The sequence below is a fragment of the Molothrus ater genome, chromosome Z (assembly GCF_012460135.2).
Source record: "Molothrus ater isolate BHLD 08-10-18 breed brown headed cowbird chromosome Z, BPBGC_Mater_1.1, whole genome shotgun sequence".
Lineage (NCBI taxonomy): Eukaryota > Metazoa > Chordata > Aves > Passeriformes > Icteridae > Molothrus > Molothrus ater.
Genome location: NC_050511.2, coordinates 60669697 through 60690326, shown reverse-complemented (window position 1 = coordinate 60690326; position 20630 = coordinate 60669697). Strand labels below are relative to the sequence as shown.

Below are 20630 nucleotides of genomic sequence, written 5' to 3'. Positions count from 1 at the left end.
GGGGGTTGTGCGGCGGGGAGAAATTTTTTCCCTTCGTCTGGCTGGAAGCGCTTGGTCGTTTTCATTCGCTCCGTGATGAGGAAAAGCAGCTTTTAAACAGGATTTGTAGAAATAGCTGATGGGTGAAGGCCGGTGAAGTTTGCGGGAGTCCCGAGGAGAAACCCATCTCCGACGTCCTGTGGCTGTGCAGTAGTAGCCTGTTGGGGAGGGGAGACGGGACTCTGGGCATCCATCAATAAAAGTCTCATGCTTGTGTTGACCAGGTTAAAACAGAGATCAGTCGACGAGAGGCATTTCCTCTCCTCAACAAATTACAGGGACACGGTCACAACTGACATTTAATTGGGAAATGAACTTTGATTCCTTTTTTAACCTCTGTGGATCTGGAATGTGTAAAGGAGATGGAACTGGGAACTTGGAGAATTAATTTTCCCTCTGTCGTACTAGATGCTACTTTCCCCAGGCCAGAGTCCAAGGCTGGGATCTCAAGGTGGGAGAGTTTTGGAAGGCTTTAGCGGGTGGTTTTGGTTGTTTCTGTTTGTTTGGTTTTTTCCCCTCCTTTCTGTATCTCTCTTCTCCACCCCTATCTCCTTCCTCGTGTAACCCAGCCCATAATGGCACTGGTTCCTCTCTTGTCCCCTGCAGAAAGGAAAAGTTCCTCTGGAAATTAGTGGTGGATTTGTAAGTGGCCCAGCCGCATGTAATTTGGGAGCGCGGATACATAGCCTGTGTTTTCTTAAACAAATAAGTGCCTTCTTCAGCTGCCAAGCTCCACAAGGCACCACACACACACACACACACACACACATATATATACACATACACATACACACACATTGAAAAAAGTACCCACACGGGGACATCCATACATATACCCACATATATATGCACACGCCTATGGAATGGGGTAGATGGAGGACAGTATGTGCACACTTACACAGGGTGCAGTGAACAGCTTTGGCCTGCAAAAAAAAATTCATTCTTGCTTTCAATTTTTAGTGTATTTAGTCATCCTCAGTTCTGACCTGTGGACACCTACAGGCTGTAAAACCGGAGTGTTGTACTGGGGTTTCCCCCAGCCTCTGCCTTCATCCCTTGGTTGGAGCTTTTTGCACGGCCTCTCTCCTGGGCCGGCCTGCTGCAGAGCAAATGTGAACAGTCACATTGGACCCCCCCAGTATAAACTGTGTGTCCCAGCCCTGCTGCTCCCCAGGCCCTCAGCCAGGCTGGGGGTGGCACTGCTGTTCCAGGCCTCCACAACTGGTGGTGCCCAGCCAGGCCTCATTTCCCATCAGCAATGCTGGAGCTTTTCCTCATAGGCCTTTTTCTCCATTTGCCTTTTTTCTCTCTTTCTTTTTTCCTTCCTTTTCCTGCCTCCGCTCAAGCCAGACCTGAAGGATAACTAAGTTTCTTGAGGAATGCAACATATGGTGTGTGTGTGTGTGCTGGAGGTGGTGCTTCTGGAGGACACGCAGTCACCCCCTGCCCTGGGCAGGTGGTCTCCGGTGAGTGGCATCACCCCGGGGAGACGTGACTGAGCGGGGCCAGCTCCTCCCGGGCGGTCTGTGCTGCTCCTTCGCTGCCTCCTGCAGCACCCACCCGCAGCTGTCCTGAGGGAAGCACTCTGGGACGCTTTGTACCAACCCTGGTCGCTTTCTAAAGGAAGCCTGATGCCGAAGGTGGGCCCATCCAACCCTGGACGTTCCGGTATCTCCCCCCTCCTGGTATCCCTATCACAGTCACCTTAGTCAGTCGCCCAGGACGTTTCAGTACTTCCCACCGAAGGCGACTGGACTTGGGAAACAAGGCCCTCCACCTTTCCCTGCTGAGCTCCCCCTCCGCCCGTCTGCCGCACATGCCCCGGGCCACGCCATCATGCACAACCTGCTTTATTTATTTATTTATCAAAAAAACCCAAACAAAACCCCCACTCTTTGGAGCGTACTCCTTCCCCCCGTTTCCTCTGTGAAACACCATCTTGGAGTCAGGGCCGACATCCCCGCGGTATCCAAAGCTGCTGCTGGGTCTCGCAACCCACGGGGTATTGTGTGTCCCACCCCGCCGAGTTGTGCCCGCTCTTCCTCGCCTTCCGCGTGTGTTTAACCCAGAGGCGCGACCGCCCTTCCCTTCCGCGCACACCGCCTGCTTCCCTGGAATTATTTTAGACGGGATTGGCAAAAAAGCAGTGAGACAGCGGCCCTCGCAACTCCCCCCGCCACGCCCTCGAGAAGGCAATCTGCCGTTCCCGCATCCTCTCCGGCAGCGGCTCCGCGCCGAGCCGGGGTTTGTCATTTGTTAGCACTCAAAAGTACGGGGCTCCAGTGCCAACCAGAAAGCAGGCGCTCGTTATCCCTACAGACAGAAACGCCTGAGCACCCAACAGTCAGCCTTTTTTCCCCAATTAAAAAAAAAAAAAAAAATCTGTGCCTAGAAGTAAAAACCAAACCAAACCAAAAGCAAAACTAAAAAAACACAGAGCCCCAACCAACAAGCACACAACAAAAAAAAAGCTGTCTGTGTGAGGACGGGAGAGAAGGCACCCAAAACGAAGGCCACTTTTCTAACAGCACAAAGAAGCATAACAATTCCCAAGTAGAGCCGCAGGAACAGAAACTGATGACCTTGGATGGAGATCAAACTTTCCTGTATAAGGAAAATCTGGGAATAATTTTCAACACACTCGTGAATCCAGGACCAAATATTTACATTCGGCACAAATAAAGCTGCGGTGATCAGAGCGCTGAAGCCAAGAGAAAAAAAATTACAAAAACCACTAGCATAACGCTTTGCACTGAACAGTTCCGACTGTATTTTATGCTTTCACCTTCTGTTAGGGATGAATTTGGTATTTTTATGATTCTGAGTTGCGCTGGAGATTTTGATAAAGAGCTGACCCTTGGAAACGAGTTTGTAAGTCGTGAGATTGTCCTGACAACGCCATCGACGGCAGTATATAATAATTTCCTTAATAGTTACCTGTCAGAGATGCCATTTCTTTTACTGAGGGGATTAGTCAGTCAGGAGTAGATTTGAGCTGGACTTTCCGCAGACCAGAGACCAGCTCCAAGATGTTTAAGTATTTAATGTCACTTTCTCCCCTGCATCCGAGATAAAACTGTGCAAAAGTATGTTTGCTGGCAAATACTCAGCAATGGTAGAGTAGTAGCGATATAATAATATTTATTCATCAGAAATTGATCTGAGTAATAAACCTTAGCATTTCCATTGAAACTGTCAGGAGCAAGATATGTTTATTACGGCATATTCTGTCTGCGTGGGGAGGACGCGGCTGCGCTTCAGCTAAAGTTTAAATGAAACAGAATAAATACAGTAGATCGCTCCGGCCCAACACAAAATCTATAAATGACTGCTACATATTTTACGGAGCAAAGGGTTTTTTATTATTTTTAAAAAATAGAATTATTCACACGTTTCTCGGGGTTAAGCCCAGACATATCCAACAGTGTCGTTAATAAGTTACACAAAATTGCCTGATCCTATCAAACGGGTCTAGAGTTATCTGTTTTATTGTTAACCCCTTCCACCGAATCTTCTGAAGCTGAAAGGGAAAGGGAAAGGGCTTTTGTCCGAGTTGATCCTTGGCTATTCTGGGGCTCAGGTTGGTGTGAAAAGGACGAGGAGGTCTCTTGAAATCTCCTTTTATCTACTCCTATTTTCTCTCTGGATCAGCAAATTTGAATAGACACCATCTAATCGCTCGTAATGGAAAATGAAAAAAAAAAAAAAAAAGAAAACCAAGCCACCCAACAAAAAACAACTGTGTGTGTGCTCTGGGAGCTGCGAAAATGCTTTTGCACTGGGCTGCCTGGCCGAAGGGGTGCGTGCCCTTGAGTGCGCTAGACAAGGAGCGGCTTGAGCAGCCCCCTGCAGCCGAAGCCTGCTATGCGCGCACCCTGCGACTCCGCGGAGACACAGGCATGCCCTGTCCCTCCTCCCTTCGCCCCCGCGCCAGGGTATTCCCTGCCTGGGGCCGGGTGGTCTGGGGATGGGCATGCTGGAGCAACCAGCATCTCAGAGACTCCTTCCCAGTGCCCGGGCTGTGAGGACCTTTTTTGAGGGGTGATGCTCGGAGTTGTAACACGGAATCGACCCGACACTATTTTCTCTCTCACCCTCAGACTCCTGGATTTTCGTAATTTGCACTTATTGCGGATACCTGGACTGAGAGAGAGTCCCGGCCGCCGGGAGTGGGTAACCCCAAGGAACAGTCGCCTTGTGGCGGGCAACCAACTCCACACATCAGCCAGGCACCGAAGGAGGTGTCCGCAGGTTCCTGGGGATCATCTTGCCAAGTCTGGTGTTTCTGGGTTTTTTTGGGGGGTTTTTTTGGTTGGGTTTTTTTTTTTTTTTTTTTTTTTTTGTTTGTTTGGGTTTTTTTGGGGGGGGGGGGGCGGGAGGGTGTTGGGTTTTTGGTATGCGTTAAGGGGAAAAATAAAAAAAAGAGGTGGGCAAACTTGGGGACCTCTGTCAAATAGAAAAAGTTTTGTTCCAGAGGCTCAATCCAGGACACTATGTCTTCCTTCCTAGCTGCTCAGAAATTGGCGTTTCTTTCTCAGTCTGGGATACTTTTGCTGAAAATTCCTTCATGTGACTACTTTGTTGCTAAGGCTACAAGTTCCCATCCCGACACACAAATCTTTTCCACTCCAGGAACAGCTCAAGTCCTGGGCAGAAGTCATGACTTAAGAGACTTACTTCAAACTCCTTGGAGTGCCTCCCTGCTAAATACCTGCTTAAGTCTAGAGGTTCAAATGAAGTCCTCCCCCCGCCATCGTGTGTCACCCCTCCTCCTTCTCTCCCGAGGTACGTTTTGCTGGGACTTCTAGTAAAAGGTGGCAAGAAGAAACACAGTCGAATAAGGATTAAATTAAGTAGAAGAAATCCAGGCGATGTATATTTTGAAGCTCCGATGGGGCGTCAAACTGATGTTTAACACATTTTTTCCACTCACTGTGCACAAGTCCTCAGCCCCCATCGCCTTGTTTAATTTTTTCACCCCCGAGGAGGCGGCAGTTGTGGGAGGTGGACAGAAAAAGGCTCCCTCGACCCACAGATCTTTTCCTATCCTCAAATGCCATGGGAAAGGGCAAAGAGACGTCGTGTCCCCAGGCACGGCTGGGGACACACTCACACACACTCACACTCACACTCACACTCTCACACACAGAGAGGGGCTCTTCCAGCACCGAAGGACCTGTTAGGTGGAGTACTGCGTGGTCATCCAGGCTGTCCCTAAATGCAGAGCTCAGGCAGGTGGAAAGTAGTTTTTTTGTTTTGTTTTGTTTTTGTTTGTTTGGTTGGTTGTTTGGTTTTTTTCCCCTTAGCAGAATTACCCATCTCCTTCCTCCCCACTGCCCTCGCTGCTCTCTTGGTTGCACCGGTCAGGAAAATACAGTTTTATCTCCCCGGCTCAGCAGAGTGGACACGTGTTTGTGCACGACTGAGCCCGCCAGCACCGCTGAGAGAGTGGCTCTCCTGGATGCAAAAGGAGAAAAAATCTCAACAAAACCCCCTCAACCTCCCTCCCTACCGCCTCCGCCCCCCAACCCCCAAGAAGCCCCAGAGAGGCTCTTTTCCTGGAAAAGTTAAGTGTGACTTAGCAAACATTTGTAAATGCAAATAGATATGAATAAATAAACCTCAAACCAGGTAGTTTGGGTGTAACAGGACTAATTGCAGACAATGAAGCTGAAATGACTTCTCCAATTAGCTGCTGGCTGGAGCTTATTTGAAGGAACTGTCAGCTCTAGCGATAGATAATTGCTTTATTGCTCACAAAACTATCATCTATTTAGAACATATGTGCTAATTACTCTGGATGGGCGTCGGAAAAGAGACCATAAATCTATTAGCCCTTTAAAAAGTCTAAGGTACTTGTGAACGACCAAACTCCCTTCCTTGGAGTTTAAGGGCAAGAGTCTCGTCTGGATGGTACTCTTTCCATAAAATAGAATAAAATAAAATAAAATAAAATAAAATAAAATAAAATAAAATAAAATAAAATAAAATAAAATAAAATAAAATAAAATAAAATAAAATGAAATAAAGTAAAATGAAATGAAATGAAATGAAATAAAATAAAATAGATTCAGCCATATATACAGGTGTATTTTTCAGCGTATATTTGCGACTTCACAGTGGGAGGGAAAACAAGGGAAATCATCCTTCTATAGACCAAACTGGTGCAATAAATCACTGTCATAAAACCGATTTTCCTCTTCAGCTTTGCACTATTTTTCCCCCCAAAAAGATTAGTTTAAAAATCTTTTAATTGGATTACTCTGGAAAATTAATCTCCTTTGGGCTCGCTAAGTTTGTGTACCAAATATCTGGAATTAATTCAGTGCCACAAAACGCATCTGCGATGCCTTTTGTTCAAACTAGCTAAAAAAGGGACAGGTAGGGAAAGTGGCATTTCGCCCTACGCATTCATGTCCCCTCGCAGTTCTCTATGCATATTCATTGTTGTATGTGTCGCATTGTACCGCATAAAATTGCTATTGTAAAGGACATAAACAGAATTGTTTGCTGGACTGTGCTGTGGGTCAAGACACCAGTGAGGGGTGAGGAATTCAGGGGGAAAAAAATAGAGAAAGGAAAAAGCTTTGGCAGCCCAAGTAGCAGTCTCCTGGGCGTCGCGCACCGAGGGTCATACCCGGGTCGAAGCGGCTTTCAGTCGCCACCCGTCCCTGGCCGCTCCGCGGATGCGCACTCCCTCCGCGCTGCTCCGAGCATTCCGCCCTCCCACCCCCGCTCGTCTCCACTGCTGCGGCTGGCCCCGGACCTGCGGCACTCTCGGGGCCGTCTGAGTGGAACTCCCCATCCCCGGCACCCGCTGAGATTCAATAGGATCCCTTAGTTTTCAGCGCAATTTGAGCGTGAGCAGCACCCTCGTGAGGTGCGGCTAATTGCGGGGGCGGCAGGGGGTTAGAGGCGCAATGACTTGTCGGGGCGGTGGTGGTGACTCTGTAACACAGCGTCTTCTTTCCCTCCGCCTTTTACAAGTACAGGCTGTCTCTCTGCTAACAGAGCAATAAGGCTCTGGGTTCATCTCTATGTTTTTACTTGCTTGTTTTCCCGGAAGCAAACGAACCTGTCGCTTATTCCCGGTGGTTTATATGCAGATTGTGACACTATACAGAGTCTTGGGGACCGAAGGGGCAGGGAGCGGTTCCTTCCCGGGGGAGGAATGTGGGAGGAGAGATGGTGAGCAGGAAAGTTCCTCCTGGGTGGAACAGGAGGCAGGTACCGCTTGTGCGAGTGTCTGTACGTGTGAGCTGAGATTCAGGCTGGGTAGGTGAGGGGGCAGCACGGTGGGGGGATACGAAGCAGGCTGGAGGATGAGGTTGAGGAGTGTGAGGGTGAGGATGAGGGTGAAGGTAGGTTTTGACCTCTTGAGCACTGGTCTAGCTCAGCGCCCTATAGAAAAATCTCTCTGCCCAGACCCAAATCCCAGCCATTCTTGCATGCTTGTCGCCCTTCATAGGCTGTGTGTCAGCATTAAATTTCCAGTGTCAGCCGCTGCTGAACTGCGAACCGCGGAGCGGGATTGTCTGTGTTTAATAATACATGACACAAACACGCGTGGAATCGCATGGAGGGAAAACATGCACAGCGAGGTGAACATCCCATGCTACAGGCTGGACATATCACGCAGGGGTGTATCACACGAGCCCAAGCCCCGAAATCCTGGAGACAGGTGTCACATGTGCTCACATGCAGCCAAACAACTTCCATTGCAACACGCGTGAGATCCTTGTGTGGACGTGCACAAGTAGATCACTGCTTCCAGACAGACTTTACGTACTTGCTAAAGAGCCCTGTGGTTTGCAGTGAATTAATTATTGCACCTTGGATCCCTGCTGACCATGCATCACCCTCGTGTTTCTTCCCACCGTGCACAGGTAGAAGTTTTTCAGCCCTGTGCTGTAGCTGAACAGATGATTACACATTGACAGAATGAATCTTTATCCCTAATCACATGATGTTAAATGAATCTTAAAGTCCCTTCTGAGACAAACGAAGAATTCTCTCTCTTTTTCTCTCTTTTGTCTCCCTGTCCATCTGCCTGCACTGTGGGCGTGCTCTGTGGAAAATGTTTACAGTTTGGAGGACTCTAACCTTGACTTTCCAGCTTTGAGCTCCCTCTGGAAGCGGTAAGAGCAACTACTCCATATTACTGTACATATTCCAGTACCACTGTGGGTCGCAGGTGTTGCAGCCGCTATTGTTTTCATCCCTTCTGCAGCCCCGCGGCCAGAGCCCAGAGGTTGCACCGACCTCCATATGCTGCTACGCACACCCTCAGAGCCCGGGGTTGCCCCCGTGCTGAGCGTGCACGGAGGTGGAGAGAGGCGAATTTGCGTCCTCGCCCACCCCCGCTCCTCGCCGCCCTTCGGCCGCCCGCTGGCCTCTCCCACCAGGGCTCAGCATGGGGATTCTTACTTTCTCCCACAAGGGGAATAGAAAGCTCATGTGTGGACAGGCATCTTTGTCGGTTTAATGTGAGGAGTGCCGGGCGCCCAACGCAAGGCAGGAGGCAAAGACCTCCGAGATAAACTGGGATTGCCCTTTAGCCCCAGGCTGGGAGTGGAGGGACGGGGAAGACAGTCACCGCGCCGAAGGCTCCGAGGCAAAAACTTGGCAGAGACGACAGACAAAACAACTCCTAAACAGGAAAATACCTAGAAACCGAGCTGTGCACATTTGACCAGAAAGCATCTGGGACGGTTGCTTTTAATTTAGGGGGTGCAACGATCCTTTGGAGACGATGTAAAGGATGCATTTGTAACGAGCTACAAAAGTGCGGGGTGGAGGCGGGATGCTGTGCTATGCCGGAGCATCCCTGAATAGCATTAAACTGTGTCATGAATCAGTGTCATCATGACGTATGACACACCACAAGGGATCATGATGAGTGACTGGCATAATAGACACTGATAGTGGACCAAAGTCTCCTTGACAATTCTTAGTCATATGTCTTGGGGGGATAGTTTTACATTCATGATCCGTTTATTTGGAGCCAATACAGGGAGGGAGACACATGAAGCACCCTGCTGAATCTGTCTGAGCAGGATGAACGGGCTTAAATGGCACAAAGCGTTGCCGGGGGGAATCTGAAGAGGTCGCAGGTTTAGCAGCAAAACACGTGGAAAACCCCACCTGCTATTAGGCTATACATAATTAAGCAGAACGCCCCTGGTTTCTCCTGCCAGCCCAGGAAAGGGCTGGCTCACCCAGCGTGTTTCCGCGCTTCTCCGTCAATAAGCTGCAGAACATCTCAGGCACCACGCACCACCCATCCCGCGGGCTGAATACCTCCCGTCCCATCGCAAACTGAGGGACGCCGCTCGCCTCCTTTTCCTCACGCTTGAGCTTTGCTGCGGGTTGCAAAACTCCGAGGCTCCAGTGCTAGCAGGGGCAGGTCTGCCGAGCAGGCAGGAAGCACACCTATAATAAACGCTTAATCCAAGAAACGCCCCCAGTATGCCTCTCACTACGAGCTGGAGAGCCCGAGTTGCTGGAGCTGCGGGTTTTCTTTTGTTTGTCAACTTCCCGAGCTACCAAGTAGAAATGCCTTTACTTTTTTTCCTTTCCCTCTCCTCCAAACTTAAGTTTCCCTTTGGCGGTGTCTCCAGAAGGGCAAGAGGGCCCCAGTGACCCTTTGAAGGCGATCAGCACTCCGAAATCCCCCTGGGCTGGCTGGGAATGCTTGCCATCTCAGCGGAGATCACTGACAGGCTTCTTCCCGAGAGACTAAGTTCGCGAGGCTCCAGCTTCACATAGACCCTTCAGGAATACTGATAACCTCTAGAAATCTCCATAGGAGACATTCCAATGAGCAAAATGAATGACATACGCCCAGAAAATAAGAGTACAAGAGGGTAATCCTCTTCAGTCTGAACCACCGCCCCACTCCCCTCCCCCAAAACAAACAGACAAGCAAACAAACCTGAAAAATCCCCACAAAAGTGATGGTCCAGATTCTAAGAAGTTCGCTAAGTGTGTGAGTATCTAATGAAGGGAATAGTGAGATTTTTAAAAGAAAACATCTAATGACTTCATTTGATTTGGAGGATGAAAAAGCCTTTTAAATCAGTCCAGATTCACTGGCCTAAACGCAGCCAATTTTTGAATATGAAGGTTGTACTGAGTCTGCCTTCTTTCAAGACATCATCTGAAAGGTAATAGTATAGGTGAAGTAATGTAGTTACACTGTAGAAACTTTTGTTTCCCTTTCCTGGCAATTTAATTCGGTGCTTCTTCACTTTCTTAGGAACAGACTGACTCCGTCAACGGCGATCTCCATGTTTAGACGCATGTCTGTTCAAAGCATTTAGGTTCCCCAATTTGCATATTTCTCCCGACATCGGCAGCATCACTGGATTCTTACGTTATCAGCCTTTTCAAAGTAGGGGAAATTCGGAATAAAACATGATTCCTAAGTGTGCAGGGTAGCAAAGCCGATATGGAAGCGGGCTATCAAAATCACCTTTTTGCCCTTATAATGGGAGGAGTGAAAAATTAAAATAAAGAAGCGCTCCTCCTGAGAGCACCCCGGTGGCCGAGTTTCGGTAGTTTAGCCATTTCACGAGTTTTCAGCTGATTTTCCAGCGTGTTGCCGAACTCTTGCCAGTCTCCCACAGCCTTCGGGGGGTCGCCCTGAGGGATGGATGATGCTCCCGGTTCTGTCCCACTTTCGAAACAGGAGCCACATCCATAAGGGGAGAGAGAAAAACAGTCAGCGAGGGTGCGGGAGCCGGACCGCGCAGGCACTGCCGCCACGCCATGTGTGGTTTTGTTTTTGTTTTGTTTTGGTTTTTTGTTTTTGTTTGTTTGTTTTTTTTGTTTTTGTTTTTGTTTTTGGTTTTGGTTTTGTTTTTGGTTTTGTTTTTGTTGTTTTATTGAGGCGGCGCTCGTGACCGGCAGCAGGTGTCGCTCCCAGCAACCCCCCCTCCCTCGAAGGGGTGGGGGGAAGGTGTAATTTTGGATACCACTAAGTGATTTTTAAGCACCTGTCGATGGTATCGACAAATCCGTATCTTTTGCTCCACGTCCGTTTCCCTAAAAGGGACTCGCAGAGGGGTGTGAGGATAGAGGGGGAGAGCAGGTCTAATTCTGCCCAGCCTCTCCGCCCTCACAGCCGGTGACAACTGACGACGCGGACAGTGGGCTACTCCTTGCCCCCCTACCCTGCTCCACATGCATGCCATGGAGCTGAAGAAGTGGGTAAGAATCAGTGCACTTGTTGCCTGCGGGGTCCGATCCTGCAAAGCCTGGAGGACCTTCAGAGACCCTCCCCTCCAAAAGTCAGTTTCTCAGCCACTTGCCCATCATGGGTAAAAAGAATAATTTCCACACCCGCTCCTGGAAGTCCACGGAGGCGATCAGGGTAGCTAGTTCTCAGCAGGTAGGGCCGTCCGCCCAGAGCTTTGCCGCAGCATGAAGAAAAATATAAAACTAAACAGACAATCAGCTGAAATCTATCCTCTTTAAATAAACCGATTCCTTAGTATTTTCCCAGTATTGTTGTAAGTTGTTGTCTGTGATGTCCCCCAGGGCTCTTTCCTCTGCTCTCTGATTTCGTGTATAAAAGCACCTCTGAGTGATGGATTACTGTGTCATTGCAGCCTGTGAAGGATTAATTTGTTTCATTGATTTCTCTTTAGGCAGATTGCCAGAATTCTCTGCTTCCCACCTTTCTCCAGGACTTCAGCAGTAATAGACAGTAACAGCCTAAAACAAATCAGCCCATTCTTGTAAAAATAGAAACACAAAATTCTGAAGTCCCAGGGAAGCTGTAAAGAAGTTTTTTCCTTATGGTGTAGACCCACTAATTCCTTAAATGAGTCCACCTTCTCTCTTTTCACCACTTCCCCTTTAAAAAAAAGGTTACCATGTCTTGGTGGGAGTTGCTTAGTCTCAAGAGCAATTTCAACAAGCAGTTGGATGTGAGCAGTGGGCATTTGATGGTCACAGAGAAATGTTCTGTTCATGCTAAACAGCAGGGGTAGGAATTACAGGAGGGTTGCATAAACTTCAAGGTTCATTCTTTCTTAAAATCACCAGAACACCTACATCTAATCAATTTTCTATCCATCTACCTATCTGGGATATTGAAATAAGCTGTAGTTTATGTCAAGTCCCAGAGTTGCTGGTCTGATGTGTGTAGGGGTGGATGGGACTGGAATCTCCCAGATCAATTCATCTGCATGTTTTCAGGAGAATCTGATAAAAAAAATCAGACCTTGAAGTGTCAACCTGTGGTGAAAAAAGGGAGCTGGGCACTTCTTTTGGTGCAGATTGCGGAACCGTGAGGGGAAGAGAATGAGATCTGCTGCTGCTACTCTGACCACAGCACTGCTCTTTTCAGACCTGCTTTATCTGCAGCAGAGACAGGTCAGCTGTGCTCTTCTGTTTGTTTCCACAATGCAGCACTAAATACTGTATTGATTTAGTCTCCAAAAGTTCAACTTTAGGTGCTTCTAGTGCATAATGTTATCATAGATTACTGTTTTTACTCCTTGGGCTTGTGGAAAGCTGTGTTGTGCAAAACCAGAACTTTTAGATATCATGGAGAGCAGAGAAATGTTTATTTTATCTCTGTATCTGACTTGTGATGAGTGTAGTTCAATAACTATTTTCAAAGGGACAGTAAATTTATTGTACTGGATAGTACAGATCCACTCCATAGCAAATCTAGGAAATTTTGAAGTTACAGCCTTACTATTTTTTCCCCTCCTCTCTCGGAGGATGTTAGCCTACCACTTTCTTTTTTAATTTTCTGTAATTTCAGGTGAAATCCAAATACCAGTACTAGGGTGACAGCATGATTTCCTTGTTATCCCACAAGAAAATATGCCTTGCCCTGCCTGAGGAATGCTCTTGTGTTTTCTTGCATGAGATCCCTCTGTGGTCTGTCAAGTCTAACTTTCCCTTCTCTACCTGGCAGGTTTCAAAGGAACTTTAAAAGTAGTCATGAGGAGTTAATTCTTGTTTCCACTTCTGGGAATCCCTTGAAATCCCTATTTTGTCTGGGGAAACCCTGCAGTGTGGGTTAGCCTGCAGAAGGAAAAGGGTGGCTGCCTCCTGGCATGGCAGCCCGGGAAATGCTGTTATCCTGGGGAATCCTGCAAACTTTCCTTCAAACGCTTCTGTGGTGTTACAGGGACCCTCACTTTTCTGGCTTAACACAGGCATTCCCACTGCCTGGCATTCCCACTCCTGATAGTTTTTCACTGTCAAGTAACTTTGAAAATAAAGGCACAAAATACAACAGTTCACATTCTTCCTTCTTGGACAGCCAAGCCCCAGGGAGGCTTGGCTCTCAGGGCAGAGTTTGTCTTGCTTGGAAGCAAATGCTCTCATTCCCTCTGCCCCTTTCTCCTTGCAAATTCTTTTCAGCTTACACAGGGGAATCCTTCTGCTCCTTTGCTAGACAATAAGGAAAGTTATGCTCTTGATTAAGAACGATAACAATATTCTTGGCCTGGAAAGTCTGAGTTAGGAGCAGAGACAGATTTCCACCCCTATCTCTCCAGTTTGTAATAAAACAGGCAGAATCCATCACAGACCAAATTTAAAATGCTTAAGTCAAGCTCACATCCTTTTATCCCTTCAGATCTGTAAAGAAACAGAGTCTGTTAGTTTAGCGAACATTAACCTCTTGCACAGTTATGAAAGTAGGATTAATGCCTACTGAAGGGACAGCTGTATGACCCTCACACACACTAACTATACATTAGGGCTGTCATGCTATTGATCGGGAGAAGTTTGTGTGAAGAAGCACTCCCCACCAGGGAGAAAAACAGACTAGAGTGGGGAAAAGCCACTCTAAGATGCATCCACTCCTTCTGTTAAGATGCACTTTTAAAAACTCAGTTCCCATTTCTGGCATCCAGTGTAGATGTGCTGGAATCTGCATTCTTGCAGTTCTGGTGCATACAGACCACACACAGTTGTCAGCTGTGGCCCTGGGACTGGCTCATCTTCGGACAAAACAGACCTCTGCCAATGCTGGATTTGCACATAAGTAGAGTTTTGCTTGGACACATGGGGTTTTGTGGCCTTATGGGGTTCTGACTGGCTGTACTTTAGTGTATCTATTCCCATTTAGCTAATTTGGAAGAGACTGATCGCGAAGACATTTCTCCCTCACCCCATAAGCTAACAAAAAGAAGAAGTAGTGATGAATAACGTTTGTCAAACTTTCTTTTCATTAAAGTATTACTTCTTTATGCTAACAAAGTACAAGATGATTGTTTCCTAGGGTTTGCTGGGTTAAATACAAACTCTGGATTTGACTTTCGTCACATACAATTTTTGTGTTAGTCTAACTCTTATAACACTGAATTCTGCAGAAGGAACTGCAATTTCAGTGCATTTCTGAAAACAGACATTTTAAGGGCCCATCCAAACACTTTGTTAGAGCAGTCCTGAAGTCTCATCTGTCACTTAAAATTCATATTTATAAGGGACTCATGACAAAGGTGAGACCAGCTGTTTTAGAATTGAATCTTCCAGTCAAGGTAGTTTTTGACTACATTAAGTGAGATGGTTCACAAGTTGTAAGAGTATGGGACTTGTTCTTAGCAGTGCTGAAACCCTGCAGTTCTGCAAGATGCAAATATTTGCTTTGGTCCGCCTGAATCATCAGATATAAAGAAAAATAAATCTGCAAGGAAGAGAAACAAAGAAGTCCCTTCTGATGGACACAATGGGGACTTGTGCCTTGCTAAGACAGGTCCATATATTTTATACAGGGCAACTACTAGACCCTGGCCCAACTTCTGGAAAATATAAAAGAAAAGATCCTGACTGAAAAGGTAAACAATTAGACAAAGCTCTGAGTTTTTTCCCTTGTAGCAGGGAGTAATTTTTTAATTTATTTTTTTTTTCCCTGAAGCAGCAGGGAGTAACTTTCCCCTCCCTGCATTATTGGAGGCCGTGCAACTGTAGCTGTATGCATAGGTAGGTAGAGAACTGCTGGATACATGAAAGCTGGAAGTTAGGTGCTAAAGGGCATCAGTCCTGCTGCTCTCAGCTCACCTATAAGTCATTTAGTTCAAATAGACAGGTGAAGAGTTAGAAAAAAATACCATGTTAGAGCAAGGTACCCAAGAACTGGACACCATTATTTCTCTGGAAACATGCTCTCCCAGCAAGTAGATTGATTTTTTCCTCTATTAAATTTATTTGTTTTAAATTCATCTAGAAATTTGTACAAGGGGTTAACACTCATGCCCTTCTCAGCAGTATTTGGGAGTAGATCTCTTGCCTACACATTTACCTCTGCTATTATGAAGCTTTAAAACAGCAGCAGTAAAACTCACCTCCCTGCATTAGGTGTTGCTATATTGCAGATCAAAGTTTTGCTGTTTGCAGAACCACGGAAAGAATACCATAATTCAATCTGTTTGGTTAGAACTCAGCATTCAATGAGTAACAAGTTTCTGCTTTTCCACGGAAAGTGTGAATTGAAACTCCAAATGAATGAGTAGGACTTTCTTGCTTCATATCTTACAGCCACTGCTGTATTGATAATTCATTTTTTCCAAGTGAGTAAAAAGTATGTGGCTTACCACTCTAGCATCTCATTACTAAGATCACAGGCAACATATTGAAAATGGTGGGATGCTAGATAGTTCCAGTACTTTATGTAGCTATTAAAATTATCTGCACCAGAACTTCTTTCAGTTTACACCATATTAAAGGAAGTTTAAAAATCGCAGTTTTGATTCTAATCAGCTTTTCAGCTTTACTGTATTCCAATGTATCAAGACCACCATCACTAGTAAATCGTAATTGTGTATTGGTAGAGATCATGGCTCTAGAAGGGAAGTATGGTTGTCTCATTCCAAAATCCACTGATTTTTAACATGACAACCATTACATTTTCTAGTTACAAGCTCATGCTCATGAGCTTGTGACTAGAAAACGATCCCTGTAAGACCTTGTTTTTGAAGAGCTCAACATGGACATTCTTGACTAACTGCTGTGGGACTCCTTCAGCTAGAAACACTGACAGTTACATTAGTTGGAAAAATGCGTATGTTTAGTCCACACTGCACACTGCACTAACAACCCATCTTGACCTTGTGAACTCCATCATCTGTGGATTTAAAATAATTTTTGAAATTATTTCAGCAGTCAGAAAAGACATTAAAATTAACTATGATATTTCTCTACAAAACTGTTTTTTATCTTCTGAGAAATGTTTTCAGGTTCTCCCCTAACATTTGAATAGTAAAGACAAAATTACCCAAGATTTTATGGTGCTTTTTGTAGTTTTTCTCAGCTTTTAAAACTGAGTCAAAGTTGTCTTTTTAAAGTTGCCAGTTTGATTTTCAAATTTTTTTCTTCATCCACCGTCACAATGGCACCCTGTCTGGTCTGTGTGCCCTGTGTGAGCATTTCCACAGACCAGAATGTTATGTTTTCACCGGAAATAAAAAAATATCCTAAAACATGAGTTTTGCTCATGGTTAAACTTCAGTTATAATTTACATTTGATTTGATGCTGCCCCTTAGAAATGACAATAGCTTCAGAGAAGGTTTAAAATGCATACAGTGATCCCTTGCAATCATTATAAAATAGCATAGGAATGCCTACAACAGTAGGGACACCACCCTGTCTATAATTCAGTTTAGCTAATTACATCCTGCTTTTCTAAATTCAAGTTTATTTCTAACCTTGATCCAAAACTTCCAGAAATAACTGTTTTTTCCCATTACCAGTTTTTGGGGTGGGATAGGTTGTATTTCACTGCCAGATGAAGTTCTCTGTTTTTTTTGTTTTTTTTTTTTTAAATAAGAAATTACCTTTTAGTTTATAGGGAGGTGTAAGCCTCTCATCTGGATGATCAATAAAGTAAATTCCTTAAAATCCTTCTGGCTAAAATAACATCAAAATATATAATAAATTAAATTTTATCACTTCACAATTCATTCTTTGTCACACATACCCTCACCATGAAAAAAAAATTACATCAGTACAAATTGACAAGAGGCAATTGTCTGTCAATGGACTTGCTTTATAGGTAGGGGAAGAGGCCAGGAAAAAAGAATCTTAGAGCATAGGTGCACCAATCACTCAAAAATTGACTGATTAAGTTGTCAGGACATTGGAAACATATGTTTAGAAATGCATGAGATAACAATGAATAGTATAGCAAACAATAAATTAAAATTTCAATGTAAGAGAAACTGCAATTAAGGGACTTCCGAAGAAATGCTAGTTGCATGGCTCAGAAGTTTTGTTTTGCAGCAAAAGCCTAGAAGAGAAACTAAACATTAAAAATCTGCACTTCTGAATATGATTAACACATATTAAACTGCATCTTCAGCACAGTTTCATATTTAAGGTGGTTGTGTCTTGTTTCCATCTCTGTCTACAACTATCTGATTCTGCCAGACTATGGTAAAAATACAGGTTTGGATGTAATTCCTTATTAAATAAGCATACAATGTAAAGATGCTTCTCAGCTACAGAAAGAGAGCAAAGCAGTTGCTCTTTAACAAATGCCATGCTATATGCATTATGCAATTTCTATGGTTATAAAACAACTTGAGAAATTGTACTATAACAATATGATATATGAAAGGATTGATTACTCCAAAAATCCTTTCAAGAGGAAAAATTATGGGGGAGATGGGGAAGGGAAAAGCTTTTTTTTCTGTTCAAGCTCCACTTCCTAAAGATTTAGCTTCTGTGGAGAAAAACCTCACATTCAGTTGTTACATCGAGTGGTCACTCAATTTGTTTATTAAATAGTCAAATATATTCTTTTCAGTATATATGAATAGTTTAATTTATTCTGCTGAAAGAGAGATAAGTATCAGAAATAGCAATAGAAGTCACATAATGAGATAAGAATACTAGAAAATCTGAGGATTTTAGTAGAGTCCATTATTCATTCAATTCCTGGCAGCCTTTATGATTACAAAGCACTTGATTGACTAACTAGACATTCTCAAAGTGAATTATGAATCAGGTTCATTTTTCCTGGTTGAGAGCTGGTACATGTTGTAACTCTTCCACTTTGTGATATATCAAGCTCTTGTAACAGTAATAACAGATATAATCAGCTCCTATTTCAGGACAAATAAACTGGCTTTTCAAAAATGAAATGTGGTTGCTAACATTTTTACAGTGTGCAATTTAATTCCTTCCTGCTATTCTCAGAGCTCAATCTGGTGTGATGACACAGCTTTTGAATATTTGACTTTGCTGAAACTCTTTTAGGAGAGTCTCACACCCTCAGTCCAGGCATACTGATATCAGTGGAAATGTGGTGTTGGGTCTAAGAGCAGTGAGTGGTCCTTTACTTGTTGAAAACAAGCCTCAGACACTGAAAACCTGGGCCACAATTTGCCCTTTTGTGCTGGCTCTGATCTCAGCTTGGGAATACTGAACAGTTTTAAAGCTGTTTAAGTTTACTTTGAAACACAAAAAAGGAAAAAAAAGAAGAACCTCTTCTAAAGTGTGCTTGACCCTCAAGTCCTCTTTCATGAAAAAGTCCCTCAGGCTTTTGTGGAAATTATGCAAAGGGAATGACTGGCAGGCTAGGATAGGACTCATTTGTAGAACAAATGCACAATCAGATCACAAGTCCCCCAGGAACAGGTTTAGTGAGAGGTGCATTTCACCTCCAAATGACTACAGGGAAAACAAAATTAAAAAAAAAAAAGACTGCTCAAAATCTGTGCGAGTGAATGTCCAAGAAAATCACTATGAAGAGCATTTGTGCCATGCATCTGAATAAGAGATGTAGCCCATAAGTGCTGGTTTGGCTTTCTGGGGTGTGGTGGTCTCTGGATGCTAGTGTCCCAGTCAGCAGAGGCAGCTTACAAGTGTGGTGATATGGGCTGCGGTACTTGATAAAGTGTTGGGTCCAAGGGACAGGGTACATCACATCCTCTGGTACGTGTGCTGAAACATGATCTTCCCACATGGGGTTCTGTGCAATACCCCCACCACAGGTCACAGCTTTGCAGGGAGGAGAGGATTTTTCTGTTGCTTAGGGAGGTTAGCCTAGTGTTTGTGTGTTTATTTTAGTTTCAGTAAAGGGGTAGGCTGATATTCAGTGGGTTGACATTATTTGTAAAACAATTTTAAAGACTTCAACCCCCTCTGTTTCCCTTCTGAAACACAAAAGCATATCTCTTAAGCAAGACCTTTGGGAGAAAAGATCTATTATCACTTTGGTTTTGGAAGGCCTTAATGTGGTCATTCATTTTAGAAACAATGGTTACAGACTTCTGATTTCTTCTTTAGTCATCTTTCTTTCTATCTAATTTCTGACCTTCTAATGACCTTAATTAAATGCTGAGTAGTTTAGAATATTATTAAATAGCTTTCATAGGATTTAAAAAAATTCTGATTACATCATGAGTACAGATTATTAAATATTCCATTCATTTTAAAATTATGATTAAGAGGATAATACCAAAAAAGATGTTTGTAACAATTTTAACTAAGCTGTGTTAATTGAGTTAGGGGATAAGAAATGAGATTTAAAGGGTGAGAAATTACTGAAATCAAAGTCTTCATAGTTTTGAAATCAAGTGGATTAAGAGAACGGTCAGAATGGAGGAGGTGGGGGGTTAAATTTGAATGAATGGTTTGAATAGAAAATTCACTTACTTTTAGGCTACGTGTGCTGTCTTTCACAGAAATTGTTTGCAATGGTACCTGATGTCATGTGGGTAAACAGGAAAGGTAAAAAATGCCTGCTAGCCACCAACAGGATACATGTTGCTCATTGTCTGGCAAGGGTATGCAACAAGAATGGACACAGAAAAGTCTGCTCAAAAGTTGCTACAGCTGGCAGCTCTGCATCCACTAATGTGCAGAAGCACAGCAGATCAACCTCCAGCATGCGTGGGTCACACTATTGGGATCACTGTCCGAAGCGGTGCATGGAGTGGCAATGACTTTGTTGCCTTTTGTTTAATATCTCAAGCGTGGCCACTGTTCTCCTGATCTGACATTTGTTTGTAACTTCTATTTGTCAGCACAGCATGAATTTTTGCTAGGCTATTCTACTTACTGCTCTGAAATACTGGTTGGGAGTTAAACACAACTTTTCTGGTTGCCATGTTCTTCTTGGTGGCCCACTCCCAGATTCTCACCATTCAGAGGGCTTTACATGGGATGTTCACACCTCACCCCTTGTAGGAAGAACGTAGCTCCAACCTGCCTGGAAAACAGGCAGATTTTTCTACTTGTGCTCCTTCAACATCAACCAGAGAGTAAATGAGCCTCACATGCTGGAGGTTAGGAATCATCTGTACGTACAAAAATTACAGCATCCTTTGCAGTTTCCTTCTGGGGATGTGAGAGGAAACCAATACTCATGAAACAGACTGGGGAGAAGAGTGACAGGAAAGTGAATGAAAAGTAGGATGCAGAACTTAAACTACCAGTAAGGGATGATGGAGGCAATGTGCCTTTGTTTAAAAGATTGACACAGGCATCCTGTTAAGGACAGGCTAACTCACATGACCAACATTAGGTGGGCTATCACACGTATCTTGCTTGCACATGGATTCCTTACACTTAGTATGTGCTGCCTCCTTCTTTGGCATGTTTGCTGGTTTCAGAAATT

The 20630-nt window shown here is 44.6% G+C and overlaps 1 long non-coding RNA gene across 5 annotated transcripts in view; it reads left to right on the top strand.

Annotated features, from left to right (window-relative positions):
* The first annotated feature begins 4139 nt into the window (after positions 1-4139).
* Positions 4140-20630, top strand: part of LOC129047021 (uncharacterized) — a 58566-nt gene continuing 42075 nt past the window's right edge. For all 5 annotated transcript variants that reach the window (XR_008508961.1, XR_008508958.1, XR_008508960.1 and 2 more), the window contains exons 1-3: positions 4140-4290; positions 4672-4824; positions 8127-8177. This is a non-coding gene — a long non-coding RNA (uncharacterized LOC129047021). The remainder of the gene's footprint in view (positions 4291-4671; positions 4825-8126; positions 8178-20630) is intronic.